Raw genomic sequence first — 9,280 nt, forward strand, 5'->3', positions numbered from 1 at the left:
CTCCCCTCCTCATCCATTCCTTTTTTGCACAAAATGTATTACACACAAGGTAGCAGCATGGCGAATGCTATGCAGAGTGTGAATGGATGGCCCCTGGCACAGAAAGCTTTAGGCATGTCCAGCCCGTTGGTTGCAGATGCCCCAGAACGGCTACGAATACATTTGTTGAGCACAATGTCATGTTGCAAGTCAAAGGCTGCTCTGGATGTGTTTATTTGTTTATTCAGTGGCTGCTGTCACAACCTATTTGGAATATCTTCCTCTGTCAAAACTGTTCAGCAGCTGGGTGGGGTGCAAGCTGGGGCTTCTGTGGGACATTCAGGAACTGGGCACAGGGCATGGCTGGAATACTCAGGGATAGGCATCCGCTCCCATTGGCCAGCAAGCAGGATCCCAGTGGTCAATGGGCTCCCTGGGCAGCCATTGATACAGTTGGGTAGGTTAAGGCAGTGGGTGCTGCAGGTAGGCAGATATTCAGTAGTTCAATTCTCTGCCCTAGGAACTGGGGTCCAGGAAGAACTGAGCGCCAGTTACAAGTCGGGTTGTTCAGGATAGCATGTCTGGAAGTTGGGGCCAGGAGTGCAGTAATATAAACTGGGCGGCTCTGGAGTCCAGCATCAGGGGTCACAAGGCAAGCGATGCCGGATCCCATGTGACTTGGGGCAGACACCTGCTCAGCTTTCAAGCCACATTGTTGCTTTCTCTTTGTTTCTCACTCTCCGCCTCTTTGGCGCTGTACCAGCTCAGGTCACACTGAAATCTGCTTGAGCGAAGGCTTCATTAGATTTCACGTGCAGCTTCAATGACTCCCCCAGTGACGCTAAGCAGCTTGAGGAGATGCTTGGACCAATCACAGCCACTAATTTGGGGACAATTAGGGGTCCTTGCTCCAGCCAATTATGGCCTTGCCTCTAAGAACCTGCAATAGTCAGTAAGGATTGTGTGGTAAACCAAACTTAGCCTTGCCCCTTTCTCTCCAATCACAGAAGTCCCTTCGCCACAGAAAGTGCACCGTGTCTCACCAAGGACACCTTGACTTAGGACTGCAAAAAGCTTGAAACAAGCTGCTTTAACCAGCTTTTGTCTGGTTGCACCTTCTCTGGGCCGGGAACAATCAACTGTACTCTTGGTGCCTTTATCTCAAAGGTGGGGATGCAAAAGAGTCTGACCATCTCTTACACAAAGTGCTTTTGCTGGAGACAATTCAGGCAACCAGAGAGAGGTCAATAGCTGATAATTAGGGAGTCAGATCGACCCATCCCCAGTGCTTTGGCTTATTTATGGGAAAATGAACCTTAGAACGTGAAGAACTTACCTTTAACACTAATAGTGATGTTTTTCTTTTCAATTCTTTTTAAAAAATTAATTTACATCCCAATCTCAGCTTCTCCTGCTTTTCCTCCCAGTCTCTCCCCCCTCACCCCCCCTTCCCTCCCCACTCTTCTTTTCTCCTCAGAGAAGGAGAGAGCTCCCATGGTTATCAACCTGTCTAGGCCTAGACCCACCTCAACCTGCAGTAGGACTAGGCGCATCTTCTCCTATTGAGGCTGGGCAAGGCAGCCCAGATAGGGGAAAAGGATCCAAAGGCAGGCATCTGAGTCAGAGACAGCCCTTGTTCCTACTGACTAACAGTAATTTTAATACTTTTTTAAAAAATGCTTTAACCAAGTTTAATATCTGCCCAGTTTCTAGAGGAAGGTGGGTCTGCTTAGTCTGCCTGTAATCCCAACACAAGGAGGCTGAAGCAGGAGGATTGTGGGGGATTTTGAGTTCAGTATCAGCAGGGTTCGATGCACAGAGACCCTGTTTCAATAACAACAAAAAATGATGATGATGATGATGAGGAGGAGGAGGAGGAAGGAGAAGAAGAAGAAAAGAAGGAGGAGGAGGAGAAATTAAGCTGGGCTTGTTGGCAACACTTGCCATGTGAGGCAGTATATTAGTCAGGTATCTTTAGAGGAAGAAAACTTAGAAAATGTGTATGTATGTATGTATGTATGTATGTATGTATGTATGTATGTATGTGATTTATTAGAATGGCTTTTAGGCTATGATCCAGCTAATCCAACAATGGCTGTTTTCCAGTCAAAGGTCCAAGAATCCAGTAGTTATTCAGTGCATGAGGCTGGATGTCTCAGATGGATGTCAGCACATGCCAGGACCCTAAAGAAGTGGGCTCTAAAGCCAGTGAAGGAATGGACTTGCTAGCAAGAGCAAGCAGGCAAAGAGAGCAAGCTTTCTTCTTCCATGTCCTTTACATAGGCTGCGAGCAAAAGGTGTGGCCCGGATTAAAGGTAGATCTTCCCACCGCAAAGATCTGGATTAGAAGTAGGGCTTCCCATTCAAATGATATCCTTAAGGAAAAAAAAATATTCCTCACAGGTGTGCCCACCCATTTGGATTCTGTTAATTCCAGAGGAAGCCACGTTGGCAGCCAAGAGTAGCCCTCTCAGGCAGGCAGTTATCAGGTGCTTGGAAGAAGCATCTACTCTTTGGATGCAATGCTATGATGGTGATAATAATGATAATAATGATGGCAATAGCTTTTTTCAAGAGCTGTTTGAACTAGAGAACTTTGCCAGAGGCAGTTCATCTGGGCCTGTTCTTGGCTGCAGTCTACAACACAGGACCGGTTGTTACCACGCAAGTCTACTTCAGTTTCTCCTTATTTTAAGCACTGAGATTAGATTAACAAAAATGATGGATGCAGCGCTGTGTGCAGGAGGAAGAGGTAAGGTTTCATTGTGTGTGACGTGTATGTTCTTTTGATTCCTAGTTTTGTCTTCTCAGCTATAGCTTGAAATAAGTGAAATCTGGCATGTGTCATATCAGGACCTGGAAGGTAAAGGCAGGAGGATTGCTAGTTTGAAATCAACCTGGGCTAAAAAACACCATCCTGTTTCAAAAACCAAAACAAATGAAAACACCCAAATAAAATAAAGCCAGGTGGTGGTTGCACATGATCCCAACCCAGGGAGGCAGAGACAGGTGGATCTCTAGAGTTTGAGGCAAACCTGGTCTGCAGAGTGAGTGAGTTCCAGTACAGCCAGGGCTACACAGAGAAATCCTGTTTCAACCCTCTCCCCCTACCCAAAGCTAGAGAAAGATTGAAAATATAGAGCAAGCTCAAACAGCAATGCTATTGTAAATGATCTTTGTGTTTGTGACTAGGTGGGGCTACTGTTGTTTAGGGCCTCAGAAGAGTTCAGAGGGTCAACAATTTCCTTATCTGAAAGAAACAGACCATGAAAGACAGATGTCTTCTGGGCTTACTTTCTTCCTGTGTGATGGTGTGCCAGTGTGACACTTTCTTCATGGTGTGAGGGCTCACTTAGTGACTGCATGGAAGGCACACAGTGGGGACTCTGTGATGTAACATCTCATAAATGCAATTTTCTCTCCAAGCCTATCAGAAAATGGGGGAGGGGTGACACCCTGGAGCCAAGGAGAGGGCAGCACAAGCTCCTACCACCCACGGAGATGCTACTGGTGTGTGAGCTGGTGGGAGGCACAGTGGGAGGATGGCTTTGCCCAGCAGGATGAATGACCCAGTTACAGGTTAGGGCTGAAGTGATGCTGAGGGCTTCTTTAAGCCATGGCTTTGGTGCAGCATAATGAGCTGCTGCTTGCATCCTGGAGGGGAGGTGGAAGCCAGGCAACTGGACCAGGCTTTGCCTGTCTGCCAATTAGCCACTTGATCTTAATACAATAAACAAATGAATAAGTAACAACAACAACAAACTCGAGCAGATCCTCTGGGCTTTGCTGGACTTATCTAGGTCATTTCCGGAATCTTCACACAGTCAGTGGATTCTGCACCACTGACACAAGCCCAGGACATCAGCAGGAAACGGGATTTCCCCCAAAAGGTCACATGCACATCTTCAGAGCGAGGCTGCCAAGCACAACTTCAAATACAAAAATCTCACTTCCTAAAGCAGGATGGCCTGTGAAGCAACCACACCAAAGAACATGGAGGTGATTCACTTGGGACACCACTGTGATTATTTTTTTGATGATTGAAAACCCAACATTCTCCCCCATATATTTCCAACTCGTCTTTGAGAAGTAGGGCCCCATGATCCTGTGTTCAGGAGAAACAGCAAACAAACAAACAACAGTAACAACAAATCCCTAACACTTGCTAGACCTCGCAGCAATAAACAGTTCCTCCGTGCGCACTGAGCGCAGGCTGGGCCACTGTCAGAGTCTGTTGCAACCACTTGTTTCTGACATTTCAAGAGCAAAGGGGCCTCTTCCTGAGTATCTACTGAGGCCAGGGGAAGGCTCACTGTAGAGTCCGTTATCTTTTCCTCAGGCTTTGGCCAAGTTTTTTTTATTCCCAGCTTCCCATTTTATACACACACACACACACACACACACACACACACACACACACCCCACCGCCACCACATTCAGCATTTACTCAGAGCTATGCCTTTCCTTGCTGTTTCTCTATGGCTGTCACTTGCTACCAGATCAGTTTTGTATCTACTCTCACACAGATCTTGTGATCTTCTTTGTTTTCCCTTTGCTATTTCTCCACCTGCTAAGGCTGTCCTCCTCCTCCCCCTCCCCCTTCTCCTCCCCTCCTCCTCTTCCTCCTCCTTCTCTTCCTGCTTGTCCTCCTTCTTACTCACCTATCTGATAGGTCCTTCCAGTCCTTCAGAGCCAAGTAGAATTTTTTAAAAAATGTAATATACTAATGCTAATTATTCTTCCAATTCATTTACTCACCCTTCATTCATTCATTCTTGAAACCAGTATTTAGAAGAGCACAGTGTTAGTGGCTCACTATTCTAGAACTTGGGATACTATGTTGAATAAGATAGTCTTCAGATTCTTGAAGATTTTTATTGTAATGTAGAAGACAGTATACTAAGAAGTACCATAGCTTCAAGTTGACCAATGAGCTATAAGGAAAACATTGTTAAATAACAATAAATGAGCCAATTAATTAATTTTTTTAAAGATAAGGTAAGGACTGGGGCACAGCCATGGGAACAGGTCTGTTCTCCATGTGGTGGTAAAGAGGATTTCTTTGAGGAGTTTTTTTGCTATTTAAACAGAAGCTTAAATCACTAAAACAAATTGTCCAGCAATTACTACAAGAGAAGAGTGTTTGAAGTAAAAGGAATGCAGGAAGTTCCTGAGGCGTGAATGTTCTAGAGAGATAAAGGGTGGGGCAGAGCATGGTAGGAAATGTGTAGTGGAATAGAGTGGGGAGAGATGTCAGGCATGGGGTGGGGACCAGAATCCAGAATTCCTCCTCAGTGTTCAGCCTGGTACCCCAAGGGACATACATGGTGCCCGTTCCCAGGAGGAAACACTCGGGGAAGGAAGTGAGGGCAGGTTTGTGTAGACAGACAGTGGGGCTCTTGGATCTGGAAGCAAGAGTACTTTTCCAACACATTAAGTATAAAAGCCCTTTAGACACCCCCTCCCGCCCCGATAGATGCAGAGCAGACTATGGGATGTATAAGAGTCTGTGGCCCAACATGAGATCTAATAGAAACTTGGGACTCATCAAAAGCAAGGAGCCTAGCCGGGCATGGTGGCGCTCGCTTTTAATCCCAGCACTCAGGAGGCAGAGGCAGGTGGATTTCTGAGTTCTAGGCCAGGCTGGTCTACAAAGTGAGTTCCAGGACAGCCAGGGCTATACAGAGAAACCCTGTCTTGAAAAACAAACAAACAAAAAGCAAGGAGCCTGCAGAACACAACTTCAGAAAAGAATGTAGGTCGAAAGGAGAGAGGACCAGGGCTCTGAGCATCTGAGGTCAGGAAGGCGGTACCGGAAGGCGTGTTCTAGAACTTAGGTTCTTAGGTTCAGACACGGTGTACAGTATGCTAACAGCTCCATATATGTTAGGTTTGTCAGGAAGGACCAATGCTACCTTCCTTCACAAGATTTTAAAGATTTATTGTTATTTTTATTTTATATATATGAGTATACTGTAGTTGTACAGATGGGTGTGAGCCTTCATGTGGTTGCTGGGATTTGAACTCAGGACCTACGGAAGAGCAGTCAGTGCTCTTACCCGCTGAGCCATCTCACCAGCCCTGCTGACAGTGTTTCTTTGGTGTACATGATCTCGGTAGGGTCCTTGATTGCCATGTGCTTCACAGTGTTCCAAACTCTCAGAGCAGAAAGACACTGCTGGGCTCTACGTCCCTATCTATCTATCTATCTATCTATCTATCTATCTATCTATCTATCTAACTATCTATCTTCTCTCATATATTATATCCCAACCACAGTTTCCCCTCCATTTCCTCGATCTCTTTCCCCCACCTCTCCTTTCCCCCAAATCCACCCTCCAGCTCACCATCCCCTACCCTGGCCTCCTCTCAGAAAAAAAAACCAGGCTTTCCAAGAACATCAACCAAACAGTATAACAAGCTACAATAAGACAGGCAAATACCATCACACCAAGGCTGGATGAGGCAAGCCAGTAGAAGGAACAGGGTCCCTTAAATAGGCAAAAGAGTCAGAGGCAACCCCCATTCCCACTGTTAGAGATCCTACAGGAACAGCTACTCAGCCATGACATACATGTAGAGGACCTAGGTTAGCCCCCTAAAGGCTCCTTGATCTCTGTATGCTCCCACAAGCCCTGGTCAGCTAATTCTGTGGGCTCTGTTCTCGTGGTATTCCTGACCCCTCTGCTTCCTCTGATCTTTGAGGGTTGGATTCTCAGACTAGCTCACCTAGCAGTAAACAAAAGCAGAGAAAATTATGCACAGCTCAGCTGCGTCAGAAGCCAGCCCACGGCCACAGTGTTCATTACAGTGTGGGCTGATCTTAGAGGAGAATCTACTACCGCCGTTCTACTAGACCTACATAATTCCCAACTGCATTTTAAAACTTACCCTTATTCCCACAGATAACTGTAGCTCTCATCCCACATCAAAGAAGGTTTTCTTTGCAGCAAGCAGAGACCATCACAGAAAACCACAACTGGTCATGATGCAGAGATCACCTGACTGTGGGAAGTCCATCCCGATAGACACATCTACAACACGGCTCCTGCCCCTAAGACTCAGCGAACATTTCAGAAGAGGAAAGACCCTAAGAGGCAGAGGACCAGGAAAGCTGCTAAGATTGCATCTCCTAGAAACAAAGCTGTACCCATGACATCTCTACGACCCAGCTGCCTAAATGACACAATGGTGATACCAATAGACATGCTAACAAGGGGGAAGTTCACGGAGTCCCATCCCTAGGCAAAGAACTCCAGGCAACTAAGGACCACAGAGTGAAGGGAGGATTCGGTTTTTTTCCCCCCCTCAGGGATGCGTCTCCTAATTAGTTATCCAAAACAAAATGGTCATCCCTGAAACCATATACATGCAAGCAACACTAAATGAACTCAGCATATTGTATTTACGTATTTCTGCAAATAACCAAATAATTCACTAAAAAAGGGGCCATCGGTTTAAGAGGTGGTTGGAGGGGCTGGGAAGGGTTTGAGGAAGGAAAGGAAAGGTAGGACTGTGGGATTATTCTAATTTAATTAATTAAAAGAATAAAATAAAGCCTTGCCAGCATCTAGGGCACCTGCAGTGCTACTTTAAAATCAGCTGCTGTCACACGAACATCCTCTGCTTGGTGCTTCCCATGTGGTCACCAGCTATGCTACACACCAAGCCATAGGCACTGTGCCCCTCACATCCACAGACGAAGAGTCTGAAGCCCGAGAGAGTGGCAGCAGCTGGTGAGTCTGGCTCCTGAGCTGTTCTCACAAACAATGCTGTACGGCCCACGGAACAGAGTCCCTGGAGACGGGGCACAGAGCAGCCTGTATTTACAACAGCGAGAGGGACGGGTTTGTGTGTGTGTGTGTGTGTGTGTGTGTGTGTGTGTGTGTGTGTGTGTATGAAGTTTTAAGAGCCAAAGGCTCACCGGGTTTCAGGTTTGTTCTTTGTAGCTTGGAGGTATCTCATTCTTGCTCCACTAAGTTCTTTGACATTTCTAAGCATCTAGGTTGAGTACATGCATTCATATCATAGATGATTCTTAGTAAAACATTTTAAACACAGATAACAGCTTATTGATCACATAGTTATCATTTCCAGAGACATAAGGCATATGCCTGCACACTGAAGCAGCCTGCGTCTGTCTAACATGTTAACAATAACGACTCAGCAAGTTAAAGCCTCACACCAGGGACACTGACACAGCTTGTTCTTAACAAGCATGTGACTTCTTGTCCTCTGTTTATGATTTCCCTCTGAAAGCCACAAGTAATGATGAAAGAGGGGTTGGAGACAGAGCACTTGTGAGCACATGCGAGTGTATACATAGACACACACACACACACACACACACACACACACACACACACACACACGAGACAGGGTCGGGGTGCAGGTGGAGGATCAGCCATATGGCAAGCAAATAAAACTTGCTTGCCTCAGTAGCAGAGGAGAGACGATCCCAGCCAGACATGTCTCAGCTAGGTACTCCTCAGACAGTAAGCGATAAAGCCTCGTGATATATGGGATGACCCAGAGCCTTTAGAGAAGACATCCTACGGATTATTCTCTTGGCTTTGGATGGGGTCAGGAACTTATGGGCTAAAGTGGGGTCATAACAGTACTAAGGTAAAAGAGTAAATCAATCTTTCTTTGGAACAAGTTAAACACACATGCCTTCAGATCCCTGCAGATAACTTGGAGCACACTGCTTCCTGTTGACAAGAACTGTGTCTTAACTATCACAGATCTCCACCCGTGTGACGCTCGTGTCATTTGTACAGCTGGACTGGTTACACCTGTTTCAACTGTTGGACGATTAGTCATCGGTTCAGAGGTTGCTAAAGCAGCTTTCCTGAGCAATGTATCCTGCATCCATCTTAAAACCCCATAGCAGAAACCAGCAAAAGCAACACATCTATTGTATGTTGTCCCATGAGGATGAAATAAAAAACCAATTTGAAATAGAGGTGAGACTATTCAGTAGGCCTGGGGAGACTGAACATTCATTCACACTTCACACTAGGGAGACCTTTTTTTTTTTTTTTAGCTTTTTCAAAAAGAGTTGTTTATTTATTTATTTTATGTATATGAGTACACTGCAGCTGTCTTCAGACACACCAGAAGAGGGCATTGGATCCCATTACAGGTGGTTGTGAGCCACCATGTGGTTGCTGGGAACTAAAATCAGGTCCTCTGGAAGTGCTTTTAATCACTAAGCAATCCCTCCACCCTAAGAGACCATTCTTAAGGAATGGGCTGAGTATATATATTTTTTTAGAAGAAAAAAAAAGAGGGAGGGAGG

General features: G+C 45.8%; 1 long non-coding RNA gene across 1 annotated transcript; it reads right to left on the reverse strand.

Moving 5' to 3' along the window:
• Positions 1–206: 206 nt before the first annotated feature.
• Positions 207–7,125, reverse strand: Gm39685. The gene is made up of 2 exons (XR_865664.2): positions 6,871–7,125; positions 207–919 (listed from the first exon to the last, which is right to left on the reverse strand). It is a non-coding gene; the product is annotated as a predicted gene, 39685 (long non-coding RNA).
• Between the last annotated feature and the right edge of the window lie 2,155 nt (positions 7,126–9,280).

This window comes from Mus musculus, chromosome 1, assembly GCF_000001635.26.
Source record: "Mus musculus strain C57BL/6J chromosome 1, GRCm38.p6 C57BL/6J".
Classification (NCBI taxonomy): Eukaryota; Metazoa; Chordata; class Mammalia; order Rodentia; family Muridae; genus Mus; species Mus musculus.